Source organism: Ambystoma mexicanum, chromosome 1p (genome assembly GCF_040938575.1).
Source record: "Ambystoma mexicanum isolate Mex_15411 chromosome 1p, UKY_AmexF1_1, whole genome shotgun sequence".
Classification (NCBI taxonomy): Eukaryota; Metazoa; Chordata; class Amphibia; order Caudata; family Ambystomatidae; genus Ambystoma; species Ambystoma mexicanum.
The window spans coordinates 1,024,962,515-1,024,982,706 of NC_090921.1; the positions used below are offsets into that span (position 1 = coordinate 1,024,962,515).

Sequence of the window (20,192 nt, forward strand, 5' to 3'; positions counted from 1 at the left end):
GCCTTGACAATATTTTAATATCTTGGATGGTGTATAGTGTTCTCTCATTTCCCTTGAGAAATCAAGATTGTCAAGGGGATTCTGCTGTTTTGCCAGTTCATAGCAAGAGATGGGGATCCAAAACACCTGACAGGAAACCAATGAAGATTCGTGTTGGACAGAAAAATAACGTGGCCACAGCCTCAAAGCAAAAGGCATCTATTTTCAGTGATGAAATATAATATAATTATAAATTGTCTGTTATTTTACTTTCCAAGTATTTTACTTTCCAAGTATTCAATAAAATGTGCATTTGGCAAAAGTCCTTTGAGCCGGATTTGAACCAGCGACCTAAGGATGCCTGTTTTACCACTACAGTCCTCCGCTCTACCAACTGAGCTATCGAAGGCTTGGCAAATCGTTCTCTAGCAAACTCAATACGAGCTTCCACTTCAACCGTCGACTTGTAAACATCTCTTGCAATTCGTGCAAAATACTACAAATTTGGCTTGTGACGTTCCCGAATTGAGTAAAAGCACATCAGTTCCCAATTAAAAAAATGACCCCCTCCGCAGTCTCCCGCATGTTACTGACCACCATACAAAGGAGGAAAAGTTGAAAGGCGGCGCCTCACAGGCCATCTCCTCAGAGTATTCATCAGTGTTCGGCCTTGACAATATTTTAATATCTTGGATGGTGTATAGTGTTCTCCCATTTCCCTTGATAAATCAAGATTGTCAAGGGGATTCTGCTGTTTTGCCAGTTCATAGCAAGAGATGGGGATCCAAAATACGTCACAGGAAACCAACGAAGATTGGTGTCGGACAGAAAAATAACGTGGCCACAGCCTCAAAGCAAAAGGCATCTATTTTCAGTGATGAAATATAATATAATTATAAATATTCTGTTATTTTATTTTCCAAGTATTTTACTTTCCAAGTATTCAATAAAATTTGCATTTGGCAAAAGTCCTTCGAGCCGGATTTGAACCAGCAACCTAAGGATGCCTGTTTTACCACTACAGTCCTCCGCTCTACCAACTGAGCTTTCGAAGGCTTGGCAAAATATTCTCTAGCAAACTCAATACGAGCTTCCACTTCAACCGTCGACTTATAAACATCTCTTGCAATTTGTGCAAAATACTACAAATTTGGCTTGTGAGGTTCCCGAATTGAGTAAAAGCACATCAGTTCCCAATTAAAAAAATGACCCCCTCCGCAGTCTCCCGCATGTTAATGACCACCATACTAAGGGGGAAAAGTTGAAAGGTGGCGCCTCACAGGCCATCTCCTCAGAGTATTCAGCCGTGTTGGGCCTTGACAATATTTTAATATCTTGGATGGTGTATAGTGTTCTCTCATTTCCCTTGAGAAATCAAGATTGTCAAGGGGATTCTGCTGTTTTGCCAGTTCATAGCAAGAGATGGGGATCCAAAACACCTGACAGGAAACCAATGAAGATTCGTGTTGGACAGAAAAATAACGTGGCCACAGCCTCAAAGCAAAAGGCATCTATTTTCAGTGATGAAATATAATATAATTATAAATTATCTGTTATTTTACTTTCCAAGTATTTTACTTTCCAAGTATTCAATAAAATGTGCATTTGGCAAAAGTCCTTTGAGCCGGATTTGAACCAGCAACCTAAGGATGCCTGTTTTACCACTACAGTCCTCCGCTCTACCAACTGAGCTATCAAAGGCTTGGCAAATCAACTCTAGCAAACTCAATACGAGCTTCCACTTCAACCGTCGACTTGTAAACATCTCTTGCAATTCGTGCAAAATACTACAAATTTGGCTTGTGACGTTCCCGAATTGAGTAAAAGCACATCAGTTCCCAATTAAAAAAATGACCCCCTCCGCAGTCTCCCGCATGTTACTGACCACCATACAAAGGAGGAAAAGTTGAAAGGCGGCGCCTCACAGGCCATCTCCTCAGAGTATTCATCAGTGTTCGGCCTTGACAATATTTTAATATCTTGGATGGTGTATAGTGTTCTCCCATTTCCCTTGATAAATCAAGATTGTCAAGGGGATTCTGCTGTTTTGTCAGTTCATAGCAAGAGATGGGGATCCAAAATACGTCACAGGAAACCAACGAAGATTGGTGTCGGACAGAAAAATAACGTGGCCACAGCCTCAAAGCAAAAGGCATCTATTTTCAGTGATGAAATATAATATAATTATAAATATTCTGTTATTTTATTTTCCAAGTATTTTACTTTCCAAGTATTCAATAAAATTTGCATTTGGCAAAAGTCCTTTGAGCCGGATTTGAACCAGCGACCTAAGGATGCCTGTTTTACCACTACAGTCCTCCGCTCTACCAACTGAGCTTTCGAAGGCTTGGCAAATCATTCTCTAGCAAACTCAATACGAGCTTCCACTTCAACCGTCGACTTGTAAACATCTCTTGCAATTCGTGCAAAATACTACAAATTTGGCTTGTGAGGTTCCCGAATTGAGTAAAAGCACATCAGTTCCCAATTAAAAAAATGACCCCCTCCGCAGTCTCCCGCATGTTAATGACCACCATACTAAGGGGGAAAAGTTGAAAGGCGGCGCCTCACAGGCCATCTCCTCAGAGTATTCAGCCGTGTTGGGCCTTGACAATATTTTAATATCTTGGATGGTGTATAGTGTTCTCTCATTTCCCTTGAGAAATCAAGATTGTCAAGGGGATTCTGCTGTTTTGCCAGTTCATAGCAAGAGATGGGGATCCAAAACACCTGACAGGAAACCAATGAAGATTCGTGTTGGACAGAAAAATAACGTGGCCACAGCCTCAAAGCAAAAGGCATCTATTTTCAGTGATGAAATATAATATAATTATAAATTGTCTGTTATTTTACTTTCCAAGTATTTTACTTTCCAAGTATTCAATAAAATGTGCATTTGGCAAAAGTCCTTTGAGCCGGATTTGAACCAGCAACCTACAGATGCCTGTTTTACCACTACAGTCCTCCGCTCTACCAACTGAGCTATCAAAGGCATGACAAATCAACTCTAGCAAACTCAATAGGAGCTTCCACTTCAACCGTCGACTTGTAAACATCTCTTGCAATTCGTGCAAAATACTACAAATTTGGCTTGTGAGGTTCCCGAATTGAGTAAAAGCACATCAGTTCACAATTAAAAAAATGACCCCCTCCGCAGTCGCCCGCATGTTACTGACCACCATACTAAGGGGGAAAAGTTGAAAGGCGGCGCCTCACAGGCCATCTCCTCAGAGTATTCAGCCCTGTTGGGCCTTGACAATATTTTAATATCTTGGATGGTGTATAGTGTTCTCTCATTTCCCTTGAGAAATCAAGATTGTCAAGGGGATTCTGCTGTTTTGCCAGTTCATAGCAAGAGATGGGGATCAAAAACACCTGACAGGAAACCAATGAAGATTCGTGTTGGACAGAAAAATAACGTGGCCACAGCCTCAAAGCAAAAGGCATCTATTTTCAGTGATGAAATATAATATAATTATAAATTGTCTGTTATTTTACTTTCCAAGTATTTTACTTTCCAAGTATTCAATAAAATGTGCATTTGGCAAAAGTCCTTTGAGCCGGATTTGAACCAGCGACCTAAGGATGCCTGTTTTACCACTACAGTCCTCCGCTCTACCAACTGAGCTATCGAAGGCTTGGCAAATCAGTCTCTAGCAAGCTCAATACGAGCTTCCACTTCAACCGTCGACATTCAAACATCTCTTGCAATTCGTGCAAAATACTACAAATTTGGCTTGTGAGGTTCCCGAATTGAGTAAAAGCACATCAGTTCACAATTAAAAAAATGACCCCCTCCGCAGTGTCCCGCATGTTACTGACCACCATACAAAGGAGGAAAAGTTGAAAGGCGGCGCCTCACAGGCCATCTCCTCAGAGTATTCATCAGTGTTCGGCCTTGACAATATTTTAATATCTTGGATGGTGTATAGTGTTCTCCCATTTCCCTTGAGAAATCAAGATTGTCAAGGGGATTCTGCTGTTTTGTCAGTTCATAGCAAGAGATGGGGATCCAAAATACCTCACAGGAAAACAACGAAGATTGGTGTCGGACAGAAAAATAACGTGGCCACAGCCTCAAAGCAAAAGGCATCTATTTTCAGTGATGAAATATAATATAATTATAAATTGTCTGTTATTTTACTTTCCAAGTATTTTACTTTCCAAGTATTCAATACAATGTGCATTTGGCAAAAGTCCTTCGAGCCGGATTTGAAACAGCGACCTAAGGATGCCTGTTTTACCACTACAGTCCCACGCTCTACCAACTGAGCTATCGAAGGCTTGGCAAATCGTTCTCTAGCAAACTCAATACGAGCTTCCACTTCAACCGTCGACTTGTAAACATCTCTTGCAATTCGTGCAAAATACTACAAATTTGGCTTGTGAGGTTCCCGAATTGAGTAAAAGCACATCAGTTCCCAATTAAAAAAATGACCCCCTCCGCAGTCTCCCGCATGTTAATGACCACCATACTAAGGGGGAAAAGTTGAAAGGCGGCGCCTCACAGGCCATCTCCTCAGAGTATTCAGCCGTGTTGGGCCTTGACAATATTTTAATATCTTGGATGGTGTATAGTGTTCTCTCATTTCCCTTGAGAAATCAAGATTGTCAAGGGGATTCTGCTGTGTTGCCAGTTCATAGCAAGAGATGGGGATCCAAAACACCTGACAGGAAACCAATGAAGATTCGTGTTGGACAGAAAAATAACGTGGCCACAGCCTCAAAGCAAAAGGCATCTATTTTCAGTGATGAAATATAATATAATTATAAATTATCTGTTATTTTACTTTCCAAGTGTTTTACTTTCCAAGTATTCAATAAAATGTGCATTTGGCAAAAGTCCTTTGAGCCGGATTTGAACCAGCAACCTAAGGATGCCTGTTTTACCACTACAGTCCTCCGCTCTACCAACTGAGCTATCAAAGGCTTGGCAAATCAACTCTAGCAAACTCAATACGAGCTTCCACTTCAACCGTCGACTTGTAAACATCTCTTGCAATTCGTGCAAAATACTACAAATTTGGCTTGTGAGGTTCCCGAATTGAGTAAAAGCACATCAGTTCCCAATTAAAAAAATGACCCCCTCCGCAGTCTCCCGCATGTTAATGACCACCATACTAAGGGGGAAAAGTTGAAAGGCGGCGCCTCACAGGCCATCTCCTCAGAGTATTCAGCCGTGTTGGGCCTTGACAATATTTTAATATCTTGGATGGTGTATAGTGTTCTCTCATTTCCCTTGAGAAATCAAGATTGTCAAGGGGATTCTGCTGTTTTGCCAGTTCATAGCAAGAGATGGGGATCCAAAACACCTGACAGGAAACCAATGAAGATTCGTGTTGGACAGAAAAATAACGTGGCCACAGCCTCAAAGCAAAAGGCATCTATTTTCAGTGATGAAATATAATATAATTATAAATTATCTGTTATTTTACTTTCCAAGTATTTTACTTTCCAAGTATTCAATAAAATGTGCATTTGGCAAAAGTCCTTTGAGCCGGATTTGAACCAGCGACCTAAGGATGCCTGTTTTACCACTACAGTCCTCCGCTCTACCAACTGAGCTATCAAAGGCTTGGCAAATCAACTCTAGCAAACTCAATACGAGCTTCCACTTCAACCGTCGACTTGTAAACATCTCTTGCAATTCGTGCAAAATACTACAAATTTGGCTTGTGAGGTTCCCGAATTGAGTAAAAGCACATCAGTTCACAATTAAAAAAATGACCCCCTCCGCAGTCGCCCGCATGTTACTGACCACCATACTAAGGGGGAAAAGTTGAAAGGCGGCACCTCACAGGCCATCTCCTCAGAGTATTCAGCCGCGTTGGGCCTTGACAATATTTTAATATCTTGGATGGTGTATAGTGTTCTCTCATTTCTCTTGAGAAATCAAGATTGTCAAGGGGATTCTGCTGTTTTGCCAGTTCATAGCAAGAGATGGGGATCCAAAACACCTCACAGGAAACCAATGAAGATTCGTGTTGGACAGAAAAATAACGTGGTCACAGCCTCAAAGCAAAAGGCATCTATTTTCAGTGATGAAATATAATATAATTATAAATTGTCTGTTATTTTACTTTCCAAGTATTTTACTTTCCAAGTATTCAATAAAATGTGCATTTGGCAAAAGTCCTTCGAGCCGGATTTGAACCAGCGACCTAAGGATGCCTGTTTTACCACTACAGTCCTCTGCTCTACCAACTGAGCTATCGAAGGCTTGGCAAATCAGTCTCTAGCAAGCTCAATACGAGCTTCTACTTCAACCGTCTACATTCAAACATCTCTTGCAATTCGTGCAAAATACTACAAATTTGGCTTGTGAGGTTCCCGAATTGAGTAAAAGCACATCAGTTCACAATTAAAAAAATGACCCCCTCCGCAGTGTCCCGCATGTTACTGACCACCATACAAAGGAGGAAAAGTTGAAAGGCGGCGCCTCACAGGCCATCTCCTCAGAGTATTCATCAGTGTTCGGCCTTGACAATATTTTAATATCTTGGATGGTGTATAGTGTTCTCCCATTTCCCTTGAGAAATCAAGATTGTCAAGGGGATTCTGCTGTTTTGCCAGTTCATAGCAAGAGATGGGGATCCAAAACACCTGACAGGAAACCAATGAAGATTCGTGTTGGACAGAAAAATAACGTGGCCACAGCCTCAAAGCAAAAGGCATCTATTTTCAGTGATGAAATATAATATAATTATAAATTGTCTGTTATTTTACTTTCCAAGTATTTCACTTTCCAAGTATTCAATAAAATTTGCATTTGGCAAAAGTCCTTCGAGCAGGATTTGAACCAGCGACCTAAGGATGCCTGTTTTACCACTACAGTCCTCCGCTCTACCAACTGAGCTTTCGAAGGCTTGGCAAATCAATCTCTAGCAAACTCAATACGAGCTTCCACTTCAACCGTCGACTTGTAAACATCTCTTGCAATTCGTGCAAAATACTACAAATTTGGCTTGTGAGGTTCCCGAATTGAGTAAAAGCACATCAGTTCCCAATTAAAAAAATGACCCCCTCCGCAGTCTCCCGCATGTTAATGACCACCATACTAAGGGGGAAAAGTTGAAAGGCGGCGCCTCACAGGCCATCTCCTCAGAGTATTCAGCCGTGTTGGGCCTTGACAATATTTTAATATCTTGGATGGTGTATAGTGTTCTCTCATTTCCCTTGAGAAATCAAGATTGTCAAGGGGATTCTGCTGTTTTGCCAGTTCATAGCAAGAGATGGGGATCCAAAACACCTGACAGGAAACCAATGAAGATTCGTGTTGGACAGAAAAATAACGTGGCCACAGCCTCAAAGCAAAAGGCATCTATTTTCAGTGATGAAATATAATATAATTATAAATTGTCTGTTATTTTACTTTCCAAGTATTTTACTTTCCAAGTATTCAATAAAATGTGCATTTGGCAAAAGTCCTTTGAGCCGGATTTGAACCAGAGACCTACGGATGCCTGTTTTACCACTACAGTCCTCCGCTCTACCAACTGAGCTATCAAAGGCATGACAAATCAACTCTAGCAAACTCAATACGAGCTTCCACTTCAACCGTCGACTTGTAAACATCTCTTGCAATTCGTGCAAAATACTACAAATTTGGCTTGTGAGGTTCCCGAATTGAGTAAAAGCACATCAGTTCACAATTAAAAAAATGACCCCCTCCGCAGTCGCCCGCATGTTACTGACCACCATACTAAGGGGGAAAAGTTGAAAGGCGGCGCCTCACAGGCCATCTCCTCAGAGTATTCAGCCCTGTTGGGCCTTGACAATATTTTAATATCTTGGATGGTGTATAGTGTTCTCTCATTTCCCTTGAGAAATCAAGATTGTCAAGGGGATTCTGCTGTTTTGCCAGTTCATAGCAAGAGATGGGGATCAAAAACACCTGACAGGAAACCAATGAAGATTCGTGTTGGACAGAAAAATAACGTGGCCACAGCCTCAAAGCAAAAGGCATCTATTTTCAGTGATGAAATATAATATAATTATAAATTGTCTGTTATTTTACTTTCCAAGTATTTTACTTTCCAAGTATTCAATAAAATGTGCATTTGGCAAAAGTCCTTTGAGCCGGATTTGAACCAGCGACCTAAGGATGCCTGTTTTACCACTACAGTCCTCCGCTCAACCAACTTAGCTATCGAAGGCTTGGCAAATCAGTCTCTAGCAAGCTCAATACGAGCTTCCACTTCAACCGTCGACATTCAAACATCTCTTGCAATTCGTGCAAAATACTACAAATTTGGCTTGTGAGGTTCCCGAATTGAGTAAAAGCACATCAGTTCACAATTAAAAAAATGACCCCCTCCGCAGTGTCCCGCATGTTACTGACCACCATACAAAGGAGGAAAAGTTGAAAGGCGGCGCCTCACAGGCCATCTCCTCAGAGTATTCATCAGTGTTCGGCCTTGACAATATTTTAATATCTTGGATGGTGTATAGTGTTCTCCCATTTCCCTTGAGAAATCAAGATTGTCAAGGGGATTCTGCTGTTTTGTCAGTTCATAGCAAGAGATGGGGATCCAAAATACCTCACAGGAAACCAACGAAGATTGGTGTCGGACAGAAAAATAACGTGGCCACAGCCTCAAAGCAAAAGGCATCTATTTTCAGTGATGAAATATAATATAATTATAAATTGTCTGTTATTTTACTTTCCAAGTATTTTACTTTCCAAGTATTCAATACAATGTGCATTTGGCAAAAGTCCTTCGAGCCGGATTTGAAACAGCGACCTAAGGATGCCTGTTTTACCACTACAGTCCCACGCTCTACCAACTGAGCTATCGAAGGCTTGGCAAATCGTTCTCTAGCAAACTCAATACGAGCTTCCACTTCAACCGTCGACTTGTAAACATCTCTTGCAATTCGTGCAAAATACTACAAATTTGGCTTGTGAGGTTCCCGAATTGAGTAAAAGCACATCAGTTCCCAATTAAAAAAATGACCCCCTCCGCAGTCTCCCGCATGTTAATGACCACCATACTAAGGGGGAAAAGTTGAAAGGCGGCGCCTCACAGGCCATCTCCTCAGAGTATTCAGCCGTGTTGGGCCTTGACAATATTTTAATATCTTGGATGGTGTATAGTGTTCTCTCATTTCCCTTGAGAAATCAAGATTGTCAAGGGGATTCTGCTGTGTTGCCAGTTCATAGCAAGAGATGGGGATCCAAAACACCTGACAGGAAACCAATGAAGATTCGTGTTGGACAGAAAAATAACGTGGCCACAGCCTCAAAGCAAAAGGCATCTATTTTCAGTGATGAAATATAATATAATTATAAATTATCTGTTATTTTACTTTCCAAGTGTTTTACTTTCCAAGTATTCAATAAAATGTGCATTTGGCAAAAGTCCTTTGAGCCGGATTTGAACCAGCAACCTAAGGATGCCTGTTTTACCACTACAGTCCTCCGCTCTACCAACTGAGCTATCAAAGGCTTGGCAAATCAACTCTAGCAAACTCAATACGAGCTTCCACTTCAACCGTCGACTTGTAAACATCTCTTGCAATTCGTGCAAAATACTACAAATTTGGCTTGTGAGGTTCCCGAATTGAGTAAAAGCACATCAGTTCCCAATTAAAAAAATGACCCCCTCCGCAGTCTCCCGCATGTTAATGACCACCATACTAAGGGGGAAAAGTTGAAAGGCGGCGCCTCACAGGCCATCTCCTCAGAGTATTCAGCCGTGTTGGGCCTTGACAATATTTTAATATCTTGGATGGTGTATAGTGTTCTCTCATTTCCCTTGAGAAATCAAGATTGTCAAGGGGATTCTGCTGTTTTGCCAGTTCATAGCAAGAGATGGGGATCCAAAACACCTGACAGGAAACCAATGAAGATTCGTGTTGGACAGAAAAATAACGTGGCCACAGCCTCAAAGCAAAAGGCATCTATTTTCAGTGATGAAATATAATATAATTATAAATTATCTGTTATTTTGCTTTCCAAGTATTTTACTTTCCAAGTATTCAATAAAATGTGCATTTGGCAAAAGTCCTTTGAGCCGGATTTGAACCAGCGACCTAAGGATGCCTGTTTTACCACTACAGTCCTCCGCTCTACCAACTGAGCTATCAAAGGCTTGGCAAATCAACTCTAGCAAACTCAATACGAGCTTCCACTTCAACCGTCGACTTGTAAACATCTCTTGCAATTCGTGCAAAATACTACAAATTTGGCTTGTGAGGTTCCCGAATTGAGTAAAAGCACATCAGTTCACAATTAAAAAAATGACCCCCTCCGCAGTCGCCCGCATGTTACTGACCACCATACTAAGGGGGAAAAGTTGAAAGGCGGCACCTCACAGGCCATCTCCTCAGAGTATTCAGCCGCGTTGGGCCTTGACAATATTTTAATATCTTGGATGGTGTATAGTGTTCTCTCATTTCTCTTGAGAAATCAAGATTGTCAAGGGGATTCTGCTGTTTTGCCAGTTCATAGCAAGAGATGGGGATCCAAAACACCTCACAGGAAACCAATGAAGATTCGTGTTGGACAGAAAAATAACGTGGTCACAGCCTCAAAGCAAAAGGCATCTATTTTCAGTGATGAAATATAATATAATTATAAATTGTCTGTTATTTTACTTTCCAAGTATTTTACTTTCCAAGTATTCAATAAAATGTGCATTTGGCAAAAGTCCTTTGAGCCGGATTTGAACCAGCGACCTAAGGATGCCTGTTTTACCACTACAGTCCTCCGCTCTACCAACTGAGCTATCGAAGGCTTGGCAAATCAGTCTCTAGCAAGCTCAATACGAGCTTCCACTTCAACCGTCGACATTCAAACATCTCTTGCAATTCGTGCAAAATACTACAAATTTGGCTTGTGAGGTTCCCGAATTGAGTAAAAGCACATCAGTTCACAATTAAAAAAATGACCCCCTCCGCAGTGTCCCGCATGTTACTGACCACCATACAAAGGAGGAAAAGTTGAAAGGCGGCGCCTCACAGGCCATCTCCTCAGAGTATTCATCAGTGTTCGGCCTTGACAATATTTTAATATCTTGGATGGTGTATAGTGTTCTCCCATTTCCCTTGAGAAATCAAGATTGTCAAGGGGATTCTGCTGTTTTGTCAGTTCATAGCAAGAGATGGGGATCCAAAATACCTCACAGGAAAACAACGAAGATTGGTGTCGGACAGAAAAATAACGTGGCCACAGCCTCAAAGCAAAAGGCATCTATTTTCAGTGATGAAATATAATATAATTATAAATTGTCTGTTATTTTACTTTCCAAGTATTTTACTTTCCAAGTATTCAATACAATGTGCATTTGGCAAAAGTCCTTCGAGCCGGATTTGAAACAGCGACCTAAGGATGCCTGTTTTACCACTACAGTCCCACGCTCTACCAACTGAGCTATCGAAGGCTTGGCAAATCGTTCTCTAGCAAACTCAATACGAGCTTCCACTTCAACCGTCGACTTGTAAACATCTCTTGCAATTCGTGCAAAATACTACAAATTTGGCTTGTGAGGTTCCCGAATTGAGTAAAAGCACATCAGTTCCCAATTAAAAAAATGACCCCCTCCGCAGTCTCCCGCATGTTAATGACCACCATACTAAGGGGGAAAAGTTGAAAGGCGGCGCCTCACAGGCCATCTCCTCAGAGTATTCAGCCGTGTTGGGCCTTGACAATATTTTAATATCTTGGATGGTGTATAGTGTTCTCTCATTTCCCTTGAGAAATCAAGATTGTCAAGGGGATTCTGCTGTGTTGCCAGTTCATAGCAAGAGATGGGGATCCAAAACACCTGACAGGAAACCAATGAAGATTCGTGTTGGACAGAAAAATAACGTGGCCACAGCCTCAAAGCAAAAGGCATCTATTTTCAGTGATGAAATATAATATAATTATAAATTATCTGTTATTTTACTTTCCAAGTGTTTTACTTTCCAAGTATTCAATAAAATGTGCATTTGGCAAAAGTCCTTTGAGCCGGATTTGAACCAGCAACCTAAGGATGCCTGTTTTACCACTACAGTCCTCCGCTCTACCAACTGAGCTATCAAAGGCTTGGCAAATCAACTCTAGCAAACTCAATACGAGCTTCCACTTCAACCGTCGACTTGTAAACATCTCTTGCAATTCGTGCAAAATACTACAAATTTGGCTTGTGAGGTTCCCGAATTGAGTAAAAGCACATCAGTTCCCAATTAAAAAAATGACCCCCTCCGCAGTCTCCCGCATGTTACTGACCACCATACTAAGGGGGAAAAGTTGAAAGGCGGCACCTCACAGGCCATCTCCTCAGAGTATTCAGCCGCGTTGGGCCTTGACAATATTTTAATATCTTGGATGGTGTATAGTGTTCTCTCATTTCTCTTGAGAAATCAAGATTGTCAAGGGGATTCTGCTGTTTTGCCAGTTCATAGCAAGAGATGGGGATCCAAAACACCTCACAGGAAACCAATGAAGATTCGTGTTGGACAGAAAAATAACGTGGTCACAGCCTCAAAGCAAAAGGCATCTATTTTCAGTGATGAAATATAATATAATTATAAATTGTCTGTTATTTTACTTTCCAAGTATTTTACTTTCCAAGTATTCAATAAAATGTGCATTTGGCAAAAGTCCTTTGAGCCGGATTTGAACCAGCGACCTAAGGATGCCTGTTTTACCACTACAGTCCTCCGCTCTACCAACTGAGCTATCGAAGGCTTGGCAAATCAGTCTCTAGCAAGCTCAATACGAGCTTCCACTTCAACCGTCGACATTCAAACATCTCTTGCAATTCGTGCAAAATACTACAAATTTGGCTTGTGAGGTTCCCGAATTGAGTAAAAGCACATCAGTTCACAATTAAAAAAATGACCCCCTCCGCAGTGTCCCGCATGTTACTGACCACCATACAAAGGAGGAAAAGTTGAAAGGCGGCGCCTCACAGGCCATCTCCTCAGAGTATTCATCAGTGTTCGGCCTTGACAATATTTTAATATCTTGGATGGTGTATAGTGTTCTCCCATTTCCCTTGAGAAATCAAGATTGTCAAGGGGATTCTGCTGTTTTGTCAGTTCATAGCAAGAGATGGGGATCCAAAATACCTCACAGGAAAACAACGAAGATTGGTGTCGGACAGAAAAATAACGTGGCCACAGCCTCAAAGCAAAAGGCATCTATTTTCAGTGATGAAATATAATATAATTATAAATTGTCTGTTATTTTACTTTCCAAGTATTTTACTTTCCAAGTATTCAATACAATGTGCATTTGGCAAAAGTCCTTCGAGCCGGATTTGAAACAGCGACCTAAGGATGCCTGTTTTACCACTACAGTCCCACGCTCTACCAACTGAGCTATCGAAGGCTTGGCAAATCGTTCTCTAGCAAACTCAATACGAGCTTCCACTTCAACCGTCGACTTGTAAACATCTCTTGCAATTCGTGCAAAATACTACAAATTTGGCTTGTGAGGTTCCCGAATTGAGTAAAAGCACATCAGTTCCCAATTAAAAAAATGACCCCCTCCGCAGTCTCCCGCATGTTAATGACCACCATACTAAGGGGGAAAAGTTGAAAGGCGGCGCCTCACAGGCCATCTCCTCAGAGTATTCAGCCGTGTTGGGCCTTGACAATATTTTAATATCTTGGATGGTGTATAGTGTTCTCTCATTTCCCTTGAGAAATCAAGATTGTCAAGGGGATTCTGCTGTGTTGCCAGTTCATAGCAAGAGATGGGGATCCAAAACACCTGACAGGAAACCAATGAAGATTCGTGTTGGACAGAAAAATAACGTGGCCACAGCCTCAAAGCAAAAGGCATCTATTTTCAGTGATGAAATATAATATAATTATAAATTATCTGTTATTTTACTTTCCAAGTGTTTTACTTTCCAAGTATTCAATAAAATGTGCATTTGGCAAAAGTCCTTTGAGCCGGATTTGAACCAGCAACCTAAGGATGCCTGTTTTACCACTACAGTCCTCCGCTCTACCAACTGAGCTATCAAAGGCTTGGCAAATCAACTCTAGCAAACTCAATACGAGCTTCCACTTCAACCGTCGACTTGTAAACATCTCTTGCAATTCGTGCAAAATACTACAAATTTGGCTTGTGAGGTTCCCGAATTGAGTAAAAGCACATCAGTTCCCAATTAAAAAAATGACCCCCTCCGCAGTCTCCCGCATGTTAATGACCACCATACTAAGGGGGAAAAGTTGAAAGGCGGCGCCTCACAGGCCATCTCCTCAGAGTATTCAGCCGTGTTGGGCCTTGACAATATTTTAATATCTTGGATGGTGTATAGTGTTCTCTCATTTCCCTTGAGAAATCAAGATTGTCAAGGGGATTCTGCTGTTTTGCCAGTTCATAGCAAGAGATGGGGATCCAAAACACCTGACAGGAAACCAATGAAGATTCGTGTTGGACAGAAAAATAACGTGGCCACAGCCTCAAAGCAAAAGGCATCTATTTTCAGTGATGAAATATAATATAATTATAAATTATCTGTTATTTTACTTTCCAAGTATTTTACTTTCCAAGTATTCAATAAAATGTGCATTTGGCAAAAGTCCTTTGAGCCGGATTTGAACCAGCGACCTAAGGATGCCTGTTTTACCACTACAGTCCTCCGCTCTACCAACTGAGCTATCAAAGGCTTGGCAAATCAACTCTAGCAAACTCAATACGAGCTTCCACTTCAACCGTCGACTTGTAAACATCTCTTGCAATTCGTGCAAAATACTACAAATTTGGCTTGTGAGGTTCCCGAATTGAGTAAAAGCACATCAGTTCACAATTAAAAAAATGACCCCCTCCGCAGTCGCCCGCATGTTACTGACCACCATACTAAGGGGGAAAAGTTGAAAGGCGGCACCTCACAGGCCATCTCCTCAGAGTATTCAGCCGCGTTGGGCCTTGACAATATTTTAATATCTTGGATGGTGTATAGTGTTCTCTCATTTCTCTTGAGAAATCAAGATTGTCAAGGGGATTCTGCTGTTTTGCCAGTTCATAGCAAGAGATGGGGATCCAAAACACCTCACAGGAAACCAATGAAGATTCGTGTTGGACAGAAAAATAACGTGGTCACAGCCTCAAAGCAAAAGGCATCTATTTTCAGTGATGAAATATAATATAATTATAAATTGTCTGTTATTTTACTTTCCAAGTATTTTACTTTCCAAGTATTCAATAAAATGTGCATTTGGCAAAAGTCCTTCGAGCCGGATTTGAACCAGCGACCTAAGGATGCCTGTTTTACCACTACAGTCCTCTGCTCTACCAACTGAGCTATCGAAGGCTTGGCAAATCAGTCTCTAGCAAGCTCAATACGAGCTTCTACTTCAACCGTCTACATTCAAACATCTCTTGCAATTCGTGCAAAATACTACAAATTTGGCTTGTGAGGTTCCCGAATTGAGTAAAAGCACATCAGTTCACAATTAAAAAAATGACCCCCTCCGCAGTGTCCCGCATGTTACTGACCACCATACAAAGGAGGAAAAGTTGAAAGGCGGCGCCTCACAGGCCATCTCCTCAGAGTATTCATCAGTGTTCGGCCTTGACAATATTTTAATATCTTGGATGGTGTATAGTGTTCTCCCATTTCCCTTGAGAAATCAAGATTGTCAAGGGGATTCTGCTGTTTTGCCAGTTCATAGCAAGAGATGGGGATCCAAAACACCTGACAGGAAACCAATGAAGATTCGTGTTGGACAGAAAAATAACGTGGCCACAGCCTCAAAGCAAAAGGCATCTATTTTCAGTGATGAAATATAATATAATTATAAATTGTCTGTTATTTTACTTTCCAAGTATTTCACTTTCCAAGTATTCAATAAAATTTGCATTTGGCAAAAGTCCTTCGAGCAGGATTTGAACCAGCGACCTAAGGATGCCTGTTTTACCACTACAGTCCTCCGCTCTACCAACTGAGCTTTCGAAGGCTTGGCAAATCAATCTCTAGCAAACTCAATACGAGCTTCCACTTCAACCGTCGACTTGTAAACATCTCTTGCAATTCGTGCAAAATACTACAAATTTGGCTTGTGAGGTTCCCGAATTGAGTAAAAGCACATCAGTTCCCAATTAAAAAAATGACCCCCTCCGCAGTCTCCCGCATGTTAATGACCACCATACTAAGGGGGAAAAGTTGAAAGGCGGCGCCTCACAGGCCATCTCCTCAGAGTATTCAGCCGTGTTGGGCCTTGACAATATTTTAATATCTTGGATGGTGTATAGTGTTCTCTCATTTCCCTTGAGAAATCAAGATTGTCAAGGGGATTCTGCTGTTTTGCCAGTTCATAGCAAGAGATGGGGATCCAAAACACCTGACAGGAAACCAATGAAGATTCGTGTTGGACAGAAAAATAACGTGGCCACAGCCTCAAAGCAAAAGGCATCTATTTTCAGTGATGAAATATAATATAATTATAAATTGTCTGTTATTTTACTTTCCAAGTATTTTACTTTCCAAGTATTCAATAAAATGTGCATTTGGCAAAAGTCCTTTGAGCCGGATTTGAACCAGAGACCTACGGATGCCTGTTTTACCACTACAGTCCTCCGCTCTACCAACTGAGCTATCAAAGGCATGACAAATCAACTCTAGCAAACTCAATACGAGCTTCCACTTCAACCGTCGACTTGTAAACATCTCTTGCAATTCGTGCAAAATACTACAAATTTGGCTTGTGAGGTTCCCGAATTGAGTAAAAGCACATCAGTTCACAATTAAAAAAATGACCCCCTCCGCAGTCGCCCGCATGTTACTGACCACCATACTAAGGGGGAAAAGTTGAAAGGCGGCGCCTCACAGGCCATCTCCTCAGAGTATTCAGCCCTGTTGGGCCTTGACAATATTTTAATATCTTGGATGGTGTATAGTGTTCTCTCATTTCCCTTGAGAAATCAAGATTGTCAAGGGGATTCTGCTGTTTTGCCAGTTCATAGCAAGAGATGGGGATCAAAAACACCTGACAGGAAACCAATGAAGATTCGTGTTGGACAGAAAAATAACGTGGCCACAGCCTCAAAGCAAAAGGCATCTATTTTCAGTGATGAAATATAATATAATTATAAATTGTCTGTTATTTTACTTTCCAAGTATTTTACTTTCCAAGTATTCAATAAAATGTGCATTTGGCAAAAGTCCTTTGAGCCGGATTTGAACCAGCGACCTAAGGATGCCTGTTTTACCACTACAGTCCTCTGCTCTACCAACTGAGCTATCGAAGGCTTGGCAAATCAGTCTCTAGCAAGCTCAATACGAGCTTCCACTTCAACCGTCGACATTCAAACATCTCTTGCAATTCGTGCAAAATACTACAAATTTGGCTTGTGAGGTTCCCGAATTGAGTAAAAGCACATCAGTTCACAATTAAAAAAATGACCCCCTCCGCAGTGTCCCGCATGTTACTGACCACCATACAAAGGAGGAAAAGTTGAAAGGCGGCGCCTCACAGGCCATCTCCTCAGAGTATTCATCAGTGTTCGGCCTTGACAATATTTTAATATCTTGGATGGTGTATAGTGTTCTCCCATTTCCCTTGAGAAATCAAGATTGTCAAGGGGATTCTGCTGTTTTGTCAGTTCATAGCAAGAGATGGGGATCCAAAATACCTCACAGGAAACCAACGAAGATTGGTGTCGGACAGAAAAATAACGTGGCCACAGCCTCAAAGCAAAAGGCATCTATTTTCAGTGATGAAATATAATATAATTATAAATTGTCTGTTATTTTACTTTCCAAGTATTTTACTTTCCAAGTATTCAATACAATGTGCATTTGGCAAAAGTCCTTCGAGCCGGATTTGAAACAGCGACCTAAGGATGCCTGTTTTACCACTACAGTCCCACGCTCTACCAACTGAGCTATCGAAGGCTTGGCAAATCGTTCTCTAGCAAACTCAATACGAGCTTCCACTTCAACCGTCGACTTGTAAACATCTCTTGCAATTCGTGCAAAATACTACAAATTTGGCTTGTGAGGTTCCCGAATTGAGTAAAAGCACATCAGTTCCCAATTAAAAAAATGACCCCCTCCGCAGTCTCCCGCATGTTAATGACCACCATACTAAGGGGGAAAAGTTGAAAGGCGGCGCCTCACAGGCCATCTCCTCAGAGTATTCAGCCGTGTTGGGCCTTGACAATATTTTAATATCTTGGATGGTGTATAGTGTTCTCTCATTTCCCTTGAGAAATCAAGATTGTCAAGGGGATTCTGCTGTGTTGCCAGTTCATAGCAAGAGATGGGGATCCAAAACACCTGACAGGAAACCAATGAAGATTCGTGTTGGACAGAAAAATAACGTGGCCACAGCCTCAAAGCAAAAGGCATCTATTTTCAGTGATGAAATATAATATAATTATAAATTATCTGTTATTTTACTTTCCAAGTGTTTTACTTTCCAAGTATTCAATAAAATGTGCATTTGGCAAAAGTCCTTTGAGCCGGATTTGAACCAGCAACCTAAGGATGCCTGTTTTACCACTACAGTCCTCCGCTCTACCAACTGAGCTATCAAAGGCTTGGCAAATCAACTCTAGCAAACTCAATACGAGCTTCCACTTCAACCGTCGACTTGTAAACATCTCTTGCAATTCGTGCAAAATACTACAAATTTGGCTTGTGAGGTTCCCGAATTGAGTAAAAGCACATCAGTTCCCAATTAAAAAAATGACCCCCTCCGCAGTCTCCCGCATGTTAATGACCACCATACTAAGGGGGAAAAGTTGAAAGGCGGCGCCTCACAGGCCATCTCCTCAGAGTATTCAGCCGTGTTGGGCCTTGACAATATTTTAATATCTTGGATGGTGTATAGTGTTCTCTCATTTCCCTTGAGAAATCAAGATTGTCAAGGGGATTCTGCTGTTTTGCCAGTTCATAGCAAGAGATGGGGATCCAAAACACCTGACAGGAAACCAATGAAGATTCGTGTTGGACAGAAAAATAACGTGGCCACAGCCTCAAAGCAAAAGGCATCTATTTTCAGTGATGAAATATAATATAATTATAAATTATCTGTTATTTTGCTTTCCAAGTATTTTACTTTCCAAGTATTCAATAAAATGTGCATTTGGCAAAAGTCCTTTGAGCCGGATTTGAACCAGCGACCTAAGGATGCCTGTTTTACCACTACAGTCCTCCGCTCTACCAACTGAGCTATCAAAGGCTTGGCAAATCAACTCTAGCAAACTCAATACGAGCTTCCACTTCAACCGTCGACTTGTAAACATCTCTTGCAATTCGTGCAAAATACTACAAATTTGGCTTGTGAGGTTCCCGAATTGAGTAAAAGCACATCAGTTCACAATTAAAAAAATGACCCCCTCCGCAGTCGCCCGCATGTTACTGACCACCATACTAAGGGGGAAAAGTTGAAAGGCGGCACCTCACAGGCCATCTCCTCAGAGTATTCAGCCGCGTTGGGCCTTGACAATATTTTAATATCTTGGATGGTGTATAGTGTTCTCTCATTTCTCTTGAGAAATCAAGATTGTCAAGGGGATTCTGCTGTTTTGCCAGTTCATAGCAAGAGATGGGGATCCAAAACACCTCACAGGAAACCAATGAAGATTCGTGTTGGACAGAAAAATAACGTGGTCACAGCCTCAAAGCAAAAGGCATCTATTTTCAGTGATGAAATATAATATAATTATAAATTGTCTGTTATTTTACTTTCCAAGTATTTTACTTTCCAAGTATTCAATAAAATGTGCATTTGGCAAAAGTCCTTTGAGCCGGATTTGAACCAGCGACCTAAGGATGCCTGTTTTACCACTACAGTCCTCCGCTCTACCAACTGAGCTATCGAAGGCTTGGCAAATCAGTCTCTAGCAAGCTCAATACGAGCTTCCACTTCAACCGTCGACATTCAAACATCTCTTGCAATTCGTGCAAAATACTACAAATTTGGCTTGTGAGGTTCCCGAATTGAGTAAAAGCACATCAGTTCACAATTAAAAAAATGACCCCCTCCGCAGTGTCCCGCATGTTACTGACCACCATACAAAGGAGGAAAAGTTGAAAGGCGGCGCCTCACAGGCCATCTCCTCAGAGTATTCATCAGTGTTCGGCCTTGACAATATTTTAATATCTTGGATGGTGTATAGTGTTCTCCCATTTCCCTTGAGAAATCAAGATTGTCAAGGGGATTCTGCTGTTTTGTCAGTTCATAGCAAGAGATGGGGATCCAAAATACCTCACAGGAAAACAACGAAGATTGGTGTCGGACAGAAAAATAACGTGGCCACA

At 41.3% G+C, this 20,192-nt stretch overlaps 12 non-coding genes across 12 annotated transcripts; all 12 read right to left on the minus strand.

Moving 5' to 3' along the window:
* Positions 1–1,594: 1,594 nt before the first annotated feature.
* TRNAY-GUA (transfer RNA tyrosine (anticodon GUA)) lies at positions 1,595–1,680 on the minus strand. The gene is given in 2 exon segments: positions 1,595–1,630; positions 1,644–1,680. It is a non-coding gene; the product is annotated as a tRNA-Tyr (tRNA).
* Positions 1,681–4,822: 3,142 nt separating this feature from the next.
* On the minus strand, positions 4,823–4,908 carry TRNAY-GUA (transfer RNA tyrosine (anticodon GUA)). The gene is given in 2 exon segments: positions 4,823–4,858; positions 4,872–4,908. It is a non-coding gene; the product is annotated as a tRNA-Tyr (tRNA).
* A 559-nt stretch (positions 4,909–5,467) lies between these two features.
* TRNAY-GUA (transfer RNA tyrosine (anticodon GUA)) lies at positions 5,468–5,553 on the minus strand. The gene is given in 2 exon segments: positions 5,468–5,503; positions 5,517–5,553. It is a non-coding gene; the product is annotated as a tRNA-Tyr (tRNA).
* Positions 5,554–6,112: 559 nt separating this feature from the next.
* On the minus strand, positions 6,113–6,198 carry TRNAY-GUA (transfer RNA tyrosine (anticodon GUA)). The gene is given in 2 exon segments: positions 6,113–6,148; positions 6,162–6,198. It is a non-coding gene; the product is annotated as a tRNA-Tyr (tRNA).
* Positions 6,199–9,341: 3,143 nt separating this feature from the next.
* On the minus strand, positions 9,342–9,427 carry TRNAY-GUA (transfer RNA tyrosine (anticodon GUA)). Its single transcript is given in 2 exon segments — positions 9,342–9,377; positions 9,391–9,427. It is a non-coding gene; the product is annotated as a tRNA-Tyr (tRNA).
* A 559-nt stretch (positions 9,428–9,986) lies between these two features.
* On the minus strand, positions 9,987–10,072 carry TRNAY-GUA (transfer RNA tyrosine (anticodon GUA)). The gene is given in 2 exon segments: positions 9,987–10,022; positions 10,036–10,072. It is a non-coding gene; the product is annotated as a tRNA-Tyr (tRNA).
* A 1,851-nt stretch (positions 10,073–11,923) lies between these two features.
* On the minus strand, positions 11,924–12,009 carry TRNAY-GUA (transfer RNA tyrosine (anticodon GUA)). Its single transcript is given in 2 exon segments — positions 11,924–11,959; positions 11,973–12,009. It is a non-coding gene; the product is annotated as a tRNA-Tyr (tRNA).
* Positions 12,010–13,860: 1,851 nt separating this feature from the next.
* On the minus strand, positions 13,861–13,946 carry TRNAY-GUA (transfer RNA tyrosine (anticodon GUA)). Its single transcript is given in 2 exon segments — positions 13,861–13,896; positions 13,910–13,946. It is a non-coding gene; the product is annotated as a tRNA-Tyr (tRNA).
* Positions 13,947–14,505: 559 nt separating this feature from the next.
* TRNAY-GUA (transfer RNA tyrosine (anticodon GUA)) lies at positions 14,506–14,591 on the minus strand. The gene is given in 2 exon segments: positions 14,506–14,541; positions 14,555–14,591. It is a non-coding gene; the product is annotated as a tRNA-Tyr (tRNA).
* Positions 14,592–15,150: 559 nt separating this feature from the next.
* TRNAY-GUA (transfer RNA tyrosine (anticodon GUA)) lies at positions 15,151–15,236 on the minus strand. The gene is given in 2 exon segments: positions 15,151–15,186; positions 15,200–15,236. It is a non-coding gene; the product is annotated as a tRNA-Tyr (tRNA).
* A 3,143-nt stretch (positions 15,237–18,379) lies between these two features.
* Positions 18,380–18,465, minus strand: TRNAY-GUA (transfer RNA tyrosine (anticodon GUA)). Its single transcript is given in 2 exon segments — positions 18,380–18,415; positions 18,429–18,465. It is a non-coding gene; the product is annotated as a tRNA-Tyr (tRNA).
* A 559-nt stretch (positions 18,466–19,024) lies between these two features.
* TRNAY-GUA (transfer RNA tyrosine (anticodon GUA)) lies at positions 19,025–19,110 on the minus strand. Its single transcript is given in 2 exon segments — positions 19,025–19,060; positions 19,074–19,110. It is a non-coding gene; the product is annotated as a tRNA-Tyr (tRNA).
* Between the last annotated feature and the right edge of the window lie 1,082 nt (positions 19,111–20,192).